This window comes from Hemitrygon akajei, chromosome 18 (assembly GCF_048418815.1).
Source record: "Hemitrygon akajei chromosome 18, sHemAka1.3, whole genome shotgun sequence".
Taxonomy (NCBI): Eukaryota; Metazoa; Chordata; class Chondrichthyes; order Myliobatiformes; family Dasyatidae; genus Hemitrygon; species Hemitrygon akajei.
Window position 1 is genome coordinate 16,510,096 of NC_133141.1, and position 12,702 is coordinate 16,522,797.

The following is a 12,702-nucleotide window of genomic DNA, read 5'->3' on the forward strand; positions in this document are numbered from 1 at the left end:
CAAAAGGATAGTAAGGGATAAAATTGGTCCTCTTGAAGATCAGAGTGGTCGGCTATGTATGGAACCAAAGGAAATGGGAGAGATATTAAATACGTTTTTTTGCGTCGGTATTTACTAAGGAAACTGGCATGGAGTCAATGGAAATGAGGCAAACAAGTAGTGAGATCATGGAACCTAAACAGATTGAAGAAGAGGAGGTGCTTGCTATCTTGAGGCAAATCAGAGTAGATAAACCCCCAGGACCTGACAGGGTATTCCCTTGGACCTTGAAGGAGACTAGTGTTGAAATTGCACGGGCCCTGGCAGATATATTTAAAATGTCAGTATCTATGGGTGAGGTGCCGGAGGATTGGAGAATAGCTCATGTTGTTCCATTGTTTAAAAAAGGCTCAAAAAGTAATCCGGGAAATTATAGGCCAGTAAATTTGATGTCTGTAGTAGGTAAATTATTCGAAGGAGTACTAAGAGGTAGGATCTACAAGTATTTAGATAGACAGGGACTTATTAGGGAGAGTCAACACGGCTTTGTGCGTGGTAGGTCATGCTTAACCAATCTATTAAGAGTTTTTTGAGGAGGTTACCAGGAAAGTGGATGAAAGGAAGGCAGTGGATGTTGTCCACATGGACTTCAGTAAGGCCTTTGACAAGGTCCCGCATGGGAGGTTGGTTAGGAAGATTCAGTCACTAGGTATATATGGAGAGGTAGTAAATTGGATTAGACATTGGCTCAATGGAAGAAGCCAGAGAGTGGTAGTGGAGGATTACTACTCTGAGTGGAGGCCTGTGACTAGTGGTGTGCCACAGGGAACAGTGCTAGATCCATTGTTATTTGTCATCTATATCAATGATCTGGATGATAACGTGGCAAATTGGATCAGCAAATTTGCTGATGATACAAAGATTGGAGGTGTAGTGGACAGTGAAGAAGGTTTTCAAAGCTTGCAGAGGGATCTGGACCAACTGGAAAAATGGGCTGAAAAATGGCAGATGGAGTTTAATACAGACAAGTGTGAGGTATTGCACTTTGGAAGGACAAACCAAGGTAGAACATACAAGGTAAATGGTAGGACACTGAGGAGTGCAGCAGAACAGAGGAATCTGGGAATACAGATACAAAATTCCCTGAAAGTGGTGTCACAGGTAGATAGGGTCGTAAAGAGAGCTTTTGGTACACTGGCCTTTATAAATCAAAGTACTGAGTATAAGAGTTGGAATGTTATGGTGAGGTTGTATAAGGCATTGGTGAGGCCGAATTTGGAGTATTCTGTGCAGTTTTGGTCACCGAATTACAGGAAGGATATTAATAAGGTTGAAAGAGCGCAGATAACGTTTACAAGGATGTTGCCGGGACTTGAAAAACTGAGTTACAGAGAAAGGTTGAATAGGTTAGGACTTTGTTCCCTGAAGCGTAGAAGAGTGAGTGGAAATTTGATAGAGGTATACAAAATTATGATGGGTATAGATAGAGTGAATGCAAGCGGGCTTTTTCCACCGAGGCTAGGGGAGAGAAAAAAAACCGGAGAACATGGGTTAAGGGTGAAAGGGGAAAAGTTTAAAGGGAACATTGGGGAGGGCTTCTTCACACAGAGAGTGGTGGGAGTGTGGAATGAGCTGCCAGATGAAGTTGTAAATGTGGGCTCACTTTTAACATTTAAGAAAAACTTGGACAGGTACATGGATGAGAGGTGTATGGAGGGATATGGTCCAGGTGCAGATCTGTGGGACTAGGCAGAAATATAGTTCGGCACAGCCAAGAAGGGCCAAAAGGCCTGTTTCTGTGCTGTAGTGTTCTATGGTTCTATGAAAAAACAGCATAACTTTACTACTTCAACACTGCCTTCAAACTATTCTCCAGGAATAATACATACAGGACTTCATTATGTCCTGTCTATCCATGGGTACATGCACCATTTCAACAAAGTAGACAGATACTAGAGTATGTGATAAGACATGGTCAATTAAATCAGTTCCTGTAAGCCAGAAATGACTGTGTACCATAGAATGCCAGGAAGGAAAATAAGCCTGAAAAATTAAAAATTGAAAGAAACCAAAACAATTTAAGATGAAGCCCGTGTCAATTTTCCATTGCCACTCTGATCTCCTGCATTGTTACAAGACTTGAAGAATAGCACCTCATCTTTCATCTAGGCATGGTGCAGCTTCTTAGACTCTTACCAAGTTCTACAACTTCAAATTACTGTTTGCATCAGAACTGCTTAGTTCTGTTTTAAGTTCATCTGTAACATTCCCGAGTTTTTCTCTATCCATTAGCACCAGTTAACCTGCTAAACATTGCACGCAGCTTTGAATTTCACAGCTTTTACATTCTTTTATTGTGCTCTCCCTAACTGCCTTTATTTCACTGCTTTATGTTCCTTTGTTTATGTGCACTCTCTGTCAAGTGGACAAATTCATCTGCAGTTTTTTGGTACTATAACCCTGGCCCTACCCTATTAGAGATTTTCCTTTTGTCTTATCCATTTCTAAACTAATCCCCATCCTCTCTGCAACTTATCTCGTTTTCTTTTTATTCCAGTTCTGACAAATCATCTTTAACCTGAAATATTAACCATTTCTTATTCCAAAAGACTGCCTGCTGTGCTGTTTTCAGTATTTTATTTTTATTACAATTTTTAGGCTGCTTTGGTAAAAATAAATAATCGTGTAAAATTAGATTAGAACCTAATTTCCATATTCTCAAATAATACAACTACACTCAGACCCCACTTAATGCTGCATCAATGTTTAATGCTTGAAGGTGAAGTGCTATGTAAATCAACGCTATGCAGGGTCAATATAACATTACGTAAATAGATGTGCGGCTGAATTTAAAAGAAAGAATCAAACCCAAGATGTATATTATTTTATGTATATGCATTAATTTGTGGAGTAATGAACATGCAAGTACGCCAAACCTGTAAATCAGTGGAGCAGCAACACATCGGAGTAGCAGCAGAGGAAAGTGGGTGGTGGTTACATCTTAGAGGAGGGACCAGGCTGTGGGTCCTCCTCTAACTTTGGTTTCCTCTTTAAGTAGGTGTCAAGATTTGACTGCCTTTTCTTAAGTTTCCTCTCATGAAGCAGTTCTCTGTATCAGGAAACCATGTCGAGAATACCTCTCTGCCTTATTGCTTCACAATCAATCAGGTCCATGATTTGTGCGGCTGTGGTGATGCTAGTGCTGAGAAACTTTGTGGTGAGGTTTCTTGCTGGTGTTTCCTCTTCTCCATCCACATCCTCAGATTCACCCAGGATACATTGCTCTGCCTATTCTTGAAGCTCTTCATTATTAAGGTTCACACCATGAGAATGCAGCAACTCCTCAACATTGCCATCATTAACATCCTCTAATCTCACTGCATTGGCCAGTTCAATGATTTTCTGGATGACTGGGCCCACCTGAAATCCTAGCATATTGTTGCATGCTTCTGGCCATAGCTTCTTCCACACTCCATTCATCCAGTTTGAAGTTACTTCATCCCGGGCTGCTCTGATGTTGTATACAGCTTTCATGACATTGTAGTTTTTCCCAAAATTGCCTAATGGATTGTTTGCCTTGACCTTGTGTTTCCTCGACAAGTTGTTGAATATGTGGCGAAGGTAACAGGCTTTAAAATTCAATATTACTCCATGATCCACTGGTTAGAGTAATGAAGTGGTGGTGCATGTACAGTAAACCACTTCTACAGGAATGCAGATCCGAAGCATGTCAAGATCCTCAGGGTAACCTGGGGCATTATCAAGCACCAATGTTTTAGGTTCAAGGTCATGCTCCTCACAATATTGCTTCGCTGTTGGACAAAAATGTGAAACAAGCCAATTCTGAAAAACATCAATTGTCACCCAGGCTTTCTTGTTTGATTTCCAAATCACTGGTAGACTTGACTTTAAAATGCCTTTCATTGCTCGTGGTGTTTCAGAGTGGTACACAATCATTGGCTTTAACTTAAAGTCACCTTTGGCATTGCCTCCTAGCAAGAGAGTTAACTGGTCCTCTGCAACCTTGAACCCAGATTCACGTTTCTCTTTTTGGGAGATGAAAGTAAGAAAACACATTCTTTTCCAAAATAGGCCTGATTCATCCACATTGAAGACAAGTTCAGGGGGATAATTATCCTTTTCCATTGTGGCCTTCAGTGTTGTAGGAAAATCCTGGGCTGCCTTGCTGTCTGCACAAGCCTCTTCAGCAGAGGTACATATGCTATGGAGGTTACTGCACTGTTTAAATCTATCAAACCAACCTCTGCTCGCTGTGAATGTTACCGATGTATCTTCTTCTTGAGTATGATTGAAGATGCCTTTTCCATTATTATCAACTGGCTTAGGGGCATGTTACATTGTGTTTGGTCACTCACCCATATATTTAGTCTCTTTTCCATTTTTTCAAGCAAAAGTCTCCTTGAATGAGTCACCTTGGTTGATGATAACTTCTGAGGTTGTCATTGCAGAAGCTTTTATCTTGCCTGCAATTTTTATCATTGTTCTGATGTTGATGTGGCCAATTTCAAAGAGGTATCAACATTAACCTGATGCTCATCAGTTTCCAAACGCCATATCACTTACAATTTCACATCCATGCTAATGCTTTTCCTAGATATCATAGATGTACTACCCTCATTGGAAGTTGCAGGTGTTTTTCCAGACATTATGAGTGAAAAAAATGGAATAAAATGGCAATGGAACAAGAACATTTACGTACACGGGGGAGGCAGAGTGTGAACTAATATGTGATTGCCATGAGTGGCTCAGAGCAGATGTAAAGCACTCTCATTGGCTGATTTAATGTTTACTGATTTGGTGGCCATTCTTGAGAAATTTTGAAGTGTTGGTTAGAATGAATTTTTGTAATTTTTAAAATTTTCAATAAAGAATTGAATAACCTCATTGTAACAAATCAGAACAAACTTTCTTTTATGTTGTCTGTAAATCCTTAGTCACAAACTCAATGTAAATAGGATAGTAGCTAAAGCAGTGGAATGCTCCTCCTGTAAGAAATGGGAGCTCAGGGTTCTTAACAGTCTCCATGATGACTACATCTGCAGGAAGTACAGTTAACTGACAAGGTTAAGGAACTGGAACTGGAGCTGGAGCTGGAGCTGGACGTACTCAGGGCCATCTGGGAGGATGAAAACCTCAAAGATGAAACTTTGACTGAGGTGGTCACACACAGAGTGCAGGCTTCAGATAGTAGATGGGTGACCATCAGCAGAAGGAAGAGGAGTAAGCAATGAGTGCAAGGTTCCCGTGACCATTCTCCTCAGCATACCCCTTTGGATACTGCAGGGAGGATGATCTGTCAGGGCACAGTATCAGTAGCCAAACCAGTGGCACTGTGGTCAGCTCAGGGGCTCAACGAGGAAGGGTAAAGTCAGGCAGAGCAATAGTGATAGGAAACTTGTTGGGGGATGGACAGGAGATTCTGTGGATTCAAAGGTGATGCCAAAATGGTGTGTTACTTCCCAGGTGCTAGGGTTCAGGATGTCAGAGCAACTGCAGAATGTTCGCAAGGGGGTGTGGTGTGAGGAGTGAGCTGCCAAAGGTTGTGGTGCATAGTGGCATCAATGACACAGGGGGAAGAGGTCATGCACAGTGATTATAGGGAGTTAAGAAAAGAGGCTGAAGAGCAGGACCTCCAAGGCAGTAATCTCCAGTGCCACATGGTAGTCAGGGCAGGAATAGGATGATAGCACAGATGAATGAGTGGCTGAGGAACTGATGTGGGGGCAGGGACTCAGGTGCTTGGATCATTGGAATATCTTCTGGGGCAGGGGTGACCTATACAAGAGGGAAGAGCTACACTTAATTTGGAGGGGAACCAATATCCTGGCCAGGAAGTTCGCTAGTCCTACTCGAGAAGGTATAAACTAGTTTGGCAGGGGCATGGGAACCAGAGCAACAAGTCAGAAAGTGGAGGAATGGAAAGGAAGGAATATGTCAGGGCCAGTAAAAACAGGCAGGAGCAAATTAATAGATATGATAGGATGGATAGTTTGAAGTGTGTTTATTATAATGTTAGGAGTATTATGGGTAACAAACGTGGATCTATAATGCTCTGGCCATTACAGAGATTTGGTTGAGAGAGGACCAGGAAAGGGGTTTGACATTTTAGAAAAAAAAGAGAGGGAGGTGAAGGAGCATGGAGAGTTGCATAAATCAGGTACAATATCACAGCTGCATTCAGAGGGGACATAATGAATGGCTCATCCACTGAATCTATATGGGTAGAAATCAAAAATAGGAAAAATGCAGCTATTCTGATGGGATTGTACTACAGACCCCTTCCCCCATAGCCACCAGGACACTGAGCAACAGATACGCAGGCAGATTAAGGTATAAGAACAATAGTTGTCATGGGGGACTTCAGCTTCCCAAATATCAACTGGGATCTTCTTAGCTCAGAGTATAGATAGAGCAGAATTTGTTAGGTGCATCCAGCAGGGTTTCTTAAAACAATACAGTCGGCCCTCCTCCTAGTCGGGGGATTGGTTCCGAGACCCCCCGCGGATACCCAAAAACGCGGATGCTCAAGTCCCTTATTTAACCTGTCTCTATGCGGTGGTCTTTAGGACCCAGCAGAGCACCGGACTTTATTTAATGTCTCCGTGCGGTGGACATTAGGAGCTCTGAATCCACAGTGTTTCTGTTCACGAAAATAATCACGATCAAAAATAAGTTGGAAATAATAAAGCAATTGGAAAGAGGTGAAACACCATCGGTCATTGGAAAAGCGTTAGGCTACAGTCGGTCAAAGATCGGAACAATTTTAATGAAGCATGTGAAAGGCCCTGCCCCAATGAAAGCTACAATTATTACTAAGCAACACAGTGGTTTAATTATTGAAATACGTATGTTTCTTAAGTGTTTTATATGCATAGAAAGGTAAAATATGCACTATATACTAAGAAAAATGTTTGACTAACTGACGCTAAATAATACCGGATGTACCTGTTACGACTTCAAATCTGACTTAAAGACGGACTCAGGAATGGAACTCATTCATAACCCAAAACTGCCTGTACTTTTAAGTCATTTCTAGATTACTTATAATACCTAATACAATGTAAATGCTATGCAAATAGTTGTTGTACTGTATTATTTATGGAATAATGACAAGAAAAAAAGTCTGTACATGCTCAAACAACGAGGGCTGGAGAGAGCACTTCTGGGTTTTCCTGATCCGCGGTTGGTTGAATCTGCGCATGCGGAGGGCCGACTGTATGTAGACTGTCCAACAAGAGAAGGGGCTGTACTGGACCTGGTGTTGGGTAATGAGCCTCGCCAGGTGACTGACCTTTCAGTGGGTGAACAGTTAGGGAACAGTGACCACAACGCCTTAAGTTTTAAGATAGGTATAGATAAGGATATGCATGGACAATGCGGGAGAGTATTGAATTAGAGCAGTGCAAATTACAAGAACATTAGTTAGGAACTAGGGAGAGTTGATCGGGAAGAGCTGTTATTGGGCAAGTCCACATCCGACATGTGGAGGGTGTTTAAAGACTAACTGCAGAATACAGGACAGATATGTTCCAATCAGAAGGAAAGACAAGGATGGTAATGTAAGATGACTTTGGATGTCAAGGGAGGTAATGAACTTAGTAAAGAAAAGGTAAAGTATATAAAGCCAGAAGCTACAATCAAACAGAGCCCTTGAGGATTATAAAGCCAAAAAGAACTCAAGAAGCAAATTATGAAAGCCAGGAGGGGCCATGAAAACTCCTTGGCAAACAGGATTAAAGAGAATCTGAAGGCATTCTATATATACATCAAGAGCAAGAGGATAACTAGGGAGTGGGTAGGACCACTCATGGATAAAGGGGGAACATTTGTTTGGATGCAGAGGATAGGGTGATCAGTGCCAAGTGTATTAATATGCTAAGGTATTTTGAGTAAAAGAGGAGGTCGTACTGGGTCTCTTAAAGAGCATTCGAGTCCCCAGGGCCTGATAGGATATACCCCAGATTATTGAGGCAAGAGATGAGATCGCTGGGGCCTTGACCAATATCTTTGTGCCCTCTCTAGCTACAGGCAAGGTCCTGGAGGACTGTCAAGTAGCTAATGGTATTCCATTAATCAAGAAGGGAACCAGGGATAATCCCGGAAACAGACCAGTGAATCTCATGTCAGTGGTGGGAAGTTACTGGGGAGAATTCTCAGGGATAGGATTTATGAGTATTTGGAAAACCATGGCCTAATAAGAGAAAACCAGCATAGCTTTGTGCAGTGCAAGGCGTGTCTTACTAACGTGGGAATTTTTTTTTTGACTAGGTGACGAGGGTGACTGATGACAGAAGAACTGTGGATGCAAGGTGTTTGATAAGGTCCCTCATGGGAGGCTCATCCAGAAAATTAAGATGTATGGTGAATTGGCAATTTGATTTCAGAACTGGCTTGCCCATAGAAGAAAAAGGGCAGTGGTCATTGGGACTTATCCTAGCTGTAAGTCTGTGTTTCACAGGAATCTGTACTGGGACCTCTGTTGTTTGTGATGCATATAAATGACTTGGATGAAAATGTAGATGGGTGGGTTAGTAAATTTGTAGATGATACAAAGATTGGTGGTGTTGTGGAATGCGCAGAAGATTGGCAAAGTATACAGCGAGATACAAATGAGTTGCAGATATGGGCAGAAAAATGGCAGACAGAGTTTAACCCAGATAAATGTGAAGTGTTACACCTTGGCATGTCAAACGTAAAGAGAGAGTGCACTGTTAAGGGCAAGACCCTTAATTTTGATAAGCAGAGGGCTCCAAGTTCATAGGTCCTTGAAAGTGGCTGCACAGGCTGAAAGGGTGGTTAGGGAGGTATATGGCATGCTTGCCTTTACTAGTCGAGGTACTGAGATCAAAAGTCAGGAAGAAATGCTGTAGCTCTATAAAACTCGAGTTAGGCCTCATCTGGAATATTGCATACGGTCTGGTTGCCCCATTATAGGAAGGATGTTGAGGCTTTGGAGAGGGTGCAGAAGAGGTTTACCAGGATGCTGTCTGCATTAGAGGGCATGTGCTATCACAAGAGGTTGGACAAACTTGGGTTGCTTTCTCTGAAGCAGTGGAGGCTCAGGGGAGATCTGATAAAGATTTAAAAGATTATCAGAGGTATAGGTAGAGTGGACAGACTGTATCCCTTTCTCATAGTTGAATAAGATGAGGGACTAATTTCAAAGGAAATGTGAGGAGCAAGCTTTTTTTTAAAACAAAGAACGGTGCATGCCTGGGATAGTGGTAGAGGCAGATACACTAGGGATTTTTAAGAGATGTTTAGATAGGCATATGAATGTGAGGTAAATGCGAGGATATGAGCATTATGTAGGCAGAGGGGATTCGTTTATTTGGGCATTTGATTGGTTCGACACAACACTGTGGGCTGAAGGGCCTATACTTGTGCTGTACTGTTCAATGTTCTGCATTGAGGAATGGAATTAAACTCGATCTCTGTCCAGTATTCATAAAAATCTCTGCCTAACACATTAAAAAAAAAAATTCCTTCATATTATTTTTATACTTTTATGTTCAATCATTAATTCCATCATTGAAATCAATATCAAATAAGGAAAGACAAAATATCATTGGGATTTGTGTAAGGTCACTGGCTTAATTTTGGTCTATCTATAAACTTTGTAGAAAGAGCATTTATCACTGTGATGGGTTCATTTTATGGGATGGGAATAGATAATTTGATATTAAAAGCAGACATGTCAGAGCAAATGCACCAGAAACAGGTGATCAGCAAATGCACACAAGGCACTAAGTGCGTATTTCTCCTCAATGCTAATATGAAAAAGAGAGATGTCCCAGGAGTGAAATTTTCAGGGCACAGGCTTCAAAATAAAAATTAAATCCTGGGCCACAAATGGACTTTAGGCCTCAGGAAAGTCAGCAACTTTCTAACACAATTTTAGCAATTATTCAACTTTATACATGGTTTATAAAATCTTTATATAATCTATACAAATACATTGTAATTTATAAAATGTCAAATAGCTGAGTGAAAAACATGCCAGCCTAAAGGACTCTCAGCAACTTAACTGACCTCTTTAAAAATAGCGGCATTGATTTTTCACATCCCACGTACAATATGCAGATTAGTACATTCTCAGCTTTTTCAGTCTGAGGTCTCTAATGGTGCAACATAGAAGCCTGTGCTGACTTTTCAACAGAGATATTCAGTTAGCCTCACTGCCCTTCCCAACAGCTTTTTAAAATATACATCTGATTTCTTCTGGAAAATTATAGTGAATTAGTTTCCATTATCCCTGCAGGTAGCCTCTTCCAGTTCATAAATAGGACTTTAAAAGAAAAAGTCCACAATGAACCCCCTCTAACCCTATCTTTCAAGCAAACAGGGTTATTGACCTGAAATGTTCACTCTAGTTCTCTCACCACAGAATCCAACCCCACCTGTTAACAGTTTTTTAGCACTTTCTTTTTAATTCAACCATTCAGAGACGTTACATCCTATAAAAGAATTACCCCCACTATAACTCCAGAGGAGAGCTATTAGCACACCACATGGATCTCACAGAGACTTGATGAATGTTAAATGAGTGGTTGGGATGGGGGTGGCAATGATTGGCATTGCTTGATTAGACCAAATTGTTTTCATGTTTTCACTGTGGAATACTATTAATCATACTTTCACCAGCTGTCTTTGTTTTACATAATACATTTAATGAGACCTCTAGGTTGCTGATACTGCAAAAACTGAGGAATTATGTAAAAAATAAGATCACATTTAAAAATTTATCAAGATAAAAAATATAGATCTATTTGGACGCAGTACTTTGAACCATTCTTTTGCAAAAGTGAGACAAGAGCAAGTGGGATGGAGATAGTTGTTAGGGAGGGGAGAAAGGGCAAAAGGATAGAAAATAAATCAAGGTATTAAATAGAACAATTGCAAGAGTGCAGTGGCATTTCTGTTTCATGCTCACTGCACGGGCGGGGAGAGTGCACGCGGAATGGTACAGGTTAAAAAGAGAAAGGCAGGGAATGTAGGGGAGAAAAACAGGGTTGGGAGAAAGAGACAGTAGTTGACTATGAAAGTCAGGTGTTCCGTTTAGTGAGATGGAAACCCATAGGAAACATTTAGCAGCTGTAGGAAGCAGTCATGTACATTGAATGTCAAGGTGAACCTGGGATAAGTAGAAATAGTTATGAGACCCACACAAGCATGTTGTTTAAGAACCAATCCTGACATCATTACCAGTGTCTCCAGCAGCACCTCCTCCTCCCCAAACTGAGTCAAAACAGAACTTGAAATCTCCATCTCATAGTCCAAACACCCTACCTACGTCAAAACTGAAGCTCCTCAACCCCATTTTCAGCAGCTTTAATGTTGTTGAAAATACTGAGGGATTGTTAGGCCACTTTGTAGCAACATCAAGTTCAAAGTAAATTTATTATTGAAGTACATATCTGGCACCATATACAGCCCTGAGATTCATTTCTTTGCAGGCATACTCAATAAATCCAATACCATTAAAGACTCAATGAAGCACCACACCAACAGGGCAGACAACCAGAGTGCAAAAGACAAAAAACTGTGCAAACACAAAAAGAGGAAAAATAATAATAAATTAATAAGCAATAAATATCGAGAACATGAGATTAATAGTCATTGAAATTGAGTCTCAGTGATAGGGCAAATGAAGTTAAGTGAAGTTATTCCCTCAGGTCAAGGCCCTGATGGTTGAGGGGTAGAACTGTTCCTGAATCTGGTGGCCAGTCAAGACTCCTGTAACTTCTTCCTGATGGCACCTGGTGGTAGCAGCGAGAAGAGAGCATGATCTGGGTGGTGAAGATCCCAATGATGAATGCTGCTTTCCTGCGACAAGGCTCCATGTAGATGTCCTCAATGGTGGGGAAGACTTTACCCCCCATTGAGCACATCTCAAAAAGTCAAAAGCTTGAAAGAAATGAATGAAGTTGTAGGAGTTTGAGATATAGAAAGCAAACTAGACTAGTACTCCCCACTTCAACACACACACTGTGGACAGTGCCACTTATTTTGAAAACAGATTTGTGAAGTGCCAGTGCTAAGCACATCCTAAAAACATGGGAATCAAAAGGAAAATCCAATGAGAAGCCATGAAAAGTTTAGTCAAAATATGAAACTGAGCCAGACAAATGGAAAAAATATTTAAGTGATATCTTGTGATCAGAGCAATTAATGGTAGTATTATGGAACTAACATCTATTTCAGACACCCCACTGTTAACATTATAGGCTGCCATAAGAAAAAAATACAATGAACACATTACAAAGCACCCTCCACACCACTCCAAAATCGAGCTTCTGCTCTCAACTTCACAAGGGTGTAGTTGAGACCACCAGGAACAGGACAAAAAATACATACATTTCCTTGGTCTGCTGATGTCTAATAATTAACAGAAACTCTACATTCACTTTGTACTGTTTTTGCTTGTCCAGTATCTCAACACACTTCCCAAAAGAGATGTATCACAATTACCCAAGCCCAGAAAATTGGGTAAAATTGGCAGATCCAAGACGTTATAACCTGCACACTTAAATAGAGTATTATTACCTTATAAACTGCAGAGAATTACTATATTATAAATTAGAAAGTGTAGTTGATCATAGGACAAACTTGTATATTCATTGCTTATCCATCCGGGAAATCACAACATGCTATTCTGCTATTATGTTGAACTCCTTGAAAAATTATAAAATATAAAGTGTT

The 12,702-nt window shown here is 40.8% G+C and overlaps 1 protein-coding gene across 14 annotated transcripts in view; it reads right to left on the reverse strand.

The window, feature by feature from the left end:
• kmt2d (lysine (K)-specific methyltransferase 2D) overlaps window positions 1-12,702 on the reverse strand; it is a 235,339-nt gene that overhangs the window by 117,051 nt on the left and 105,586 nt on the right. The window lies entirely within an intron of this gene.